Below are 3,587 nucleotides of genomic sequence, written 5' to 3' on the forward strand. Positions count from 1 at the left end.
AATCTTAATCTAAATAATTATCCAAATTCACTAAAACCGTCGCAAAAAAGGCGAAATATGCATCCTTAATAATTTTTTAAAGTTTTATTCAATATTTCATCTTTCCAAAACATTTTTCGTTACAACAGGGTTCTTTAAAAATAAATCATTTTTTACAAGTTGATAATACAGTGTACAGTTGTCTAACAGTAGCTTTATTAAAGAACTCAAATACCATATATTTATGTCATTTCCTTCTTTGACATCTTCTGTATGGAAACGCATTGTCTAGGATTTAGATAGTATGAACTATAAACAAATACCGTTGGTTTTCCCATTCGAATGGTGTCAAACTAGTAATTTTGGGGCCCTTTATAGCTTGTTGGTCGGTGTAAACCAAGGCTCCGTGTTAAAGGCCGTACTTTGAACCATAATGATTTACTTTTATAAATTGTCATTTGGATGGAGAGATTTCTCATTGGCACTCACATCACATCTTCCTATGTTTAAATAAGACAACAACTGCACAACAATTTATTATAAAAAGGGAATACCAAATATTTAAGCAGGAGATTTAATGCGTTTATTTTTGTAACAATTTAAAAAGGAGAGAGTTATCATGTGTTATATAATAAAAGAAATATACATAATGACGTGCACACAATACGTTTACCAAACGTTAGATAAGGATGTTTTTAAGTTTGCCTTGATTAAAATACAATGGGCGGATTATAAATCATCCTTCTGTGTAGAATTTCGCATATCCAGATACTCATTTGAAATATCGTCATGTAGAACTTGGTCGATACAGTTTTCAGTATGTCCTAGGATATTGTTGCTGTCTCCGTTGTCTTCATTTATAAAGGTGTCTGTTTGTTCGCGGTCATCGATCTCAAGTGTTTGACCATCAACGGAAACCTCTTCATTATGTATTCGATCTATTTCTGTATCAAACAGTAAGTCATTTAAATCAATATTTTTCTTGTCAATAGAACCCTTATTCCTACGACTTTCTGTTTGGTGTTTCTCGCTATGACTCATTTCTTTTTCATTCATAATTGCTTTCTCATACATGTGAGTGTGTGTACCTTGGTCCTGCTGTAATTTTTGATACACGTGAGAATAATTATATGTAGAAGTCACATCTTCCGATACCGCAGATCCTGATGAACTTTCAGAATTGTCATACATTCGAATAGCTACTTCATAGCCATCTGACATTTGTTGTTCCCTCTTTAGAGGTTGATATGGATTAAGGTATCCAGTATGATCCAGAATTTCAAGGTCAACGTTCGATGAGTGACTTGAACTAGATTCCTTTAATGAACTCTGACTTTCGGTTTCATTAATTACAAAAACCGGATCAAGATAACTCGAACTGTCCTCTTGGTCATTGTTTATTTTCATTGTCTTAACATCCCTTTTGATTGTCCCTGTATTCCGTAATTCTGGAATTACTAGTGGATTACTGTTGTCCAAGCCTACCAAATTCTCATCAATTTCGTCGTATATTTCAGCATATGGTTGATCAACTCTTTCTTGTCCTATTTCTATGTCTTCTTCTCTATTTTCTCTATCAATGTTCTTTGATAAGCGTTTGCGGTATGACCGAACAAAATGGCTTAAAGCAATGATGATAAGAAATCCGACAACACATAGAGTGTATATAATCCATTCCATGTTAGAATTTCCTTCAATTGCAACAAAGCAAAATTATAGAAGTTAAATAGGATGCACGTATGAGAATATCACTATAGTACATACGTCTAACAAAGGAGTATGTCCAGAAAGACCCCATTATTGACCAAAAATATAGCATTTTTACAAATATATTCAAATCATACATTTCAGCTATTTATTGGAAAGCAAAATACTTATGTTACATAAATATGGACTGCTTTTGATAGTACGAAGCACATGAATAAAGTACTATCAGCATTAAACCATGTTAAAGTCTGAAATCTAAGCAGTTTGGTTAATTTTTAGACCTTTGGACTAGGGGCTATAAGGGCCATTTTTGGCCCCACCCCCAAATTTCATTTAATTTGTCATGTTGTAAGTCTATACCATAGACCTTCTGAAAATAATCGAATTGTGGGTCTAGCTCGTTTATTCTGTTGCCTAGCAACCACTAAAATGGCGGGGTTAAATTCATCAAATATGATTATTATACATTTTTAATATATCTATATTTGAAATTGAACCTGTTTAGCATGTAGTGAACTTTACACTTGTACACTATTTAAATATAACATAATTAATTGCACATTTTTGCCAAATTCACTGTTGTTTCTCCCTAGCAACATATCTGTGCCCATGGCAACCGCGATTTGTTTTCTATTTACAAGATTTAATTTTAAATATATTGAAACAGAAAGACAATTTAAGATGTAAATTGTAAAAAGAAACGAACTCCAAGGTAAATATTAAGGGGGAAAGCAATATTGAAACACCAACAAACAAAACAAAACACCGGGTATTGCTGATATATACAGATTGTGCATCTGATGCTGGGTTGGGTGTCACTTATCAGCGACAAGAAGAATAATATAAAGACAAGACACATTTAGGGCTAAGAAATCTTAATATTGATTATCTTAAATAAACAGATACAGACACATGCATTAAAGGGTGTTTTCAAAAGTCAGTGTATTTCCATGGCAGTAGTTATGTTTCCAGAAGGGATTAGGGTTGAAGGGGGGCACTTCTATTTACACCTTTTTAAGCTTGAATAAGTGAAAAGTTAAGAAAACTATCAGATATATATGATATTACTTTTTTTCCAATTTATGAAAAGTTATATATTTTTAAAATGTAAAACTGGGTAAGGTGACAAAACAGCTGCACCCCCTATCAATTAAGTATTGAAGTACACCCCCTCCCCCTCTAGACTTATGTAAAGGATCGTTAGGGTTGACTTTTTGAAATTCATCGTATTTCTATTATCTATTTCAGTCGTCCAGACTTATAACCGTATCATTCTATAGAATTACAAAACTGGAACATGCTACTATATCGAATAAATCTGTATTCTTAGATTTTTTCTATATTCATTATATTATTTGTTTTTTTGTAGTTTTTGTCAATGTGACTAGTTTACTTTTCGCCTTCACTAATCTTAGTGTCGTATGACTTGGTCTTTGATCATCATGACAATATTCGTCAAAATTATTGAAAACAAGAATGTGTCTTTAGTACATGGATGCCCAAATTGCAAGACTAACAATGGCCAGGAAATCCTAGGTTAGGACAGGCCCAAAAAATCCGCAGATTTAAACATATTATTTTTGCTATCTCAAACCCCCTCTCCCTTTACCTCTAGGCAAAGTAGAAAAAAATCAAACACACAATACACACAGTAAACTTACTTCAAAAAAAGTCTGAGTCTGATGTCAGATTCAACTACCTTGACCAAACACTTAAACCTAAAGCGAGACACAAGGACAATCGGACGAACAGACTGACATACGCACGGACGAACAGACTGACATACGCACGGACGAACAGACGATTAGACCAGAAAACATAATGCCCACAAATGGGGCTTAACAACAAAGCCGGGTCACATTTTTAAAATGTACACTTCATTTTTACGCATGATTATAAAA

Source organism: Mytilus trossulus, chromosome 8 (assembly GCF_036588685.1).
Source record: "Mytilus trossulus isolate FHL-02 chromosome 8, PNRI_Mtr1.1.1.hap1, whole genome shotgun sequence".
Lineage (NCBI taxonomy): Eukaryota > Metazoa > Mollusca > Bivalvia > Mytilida > Mytilidae > Mytilus > Mytilus trossulus.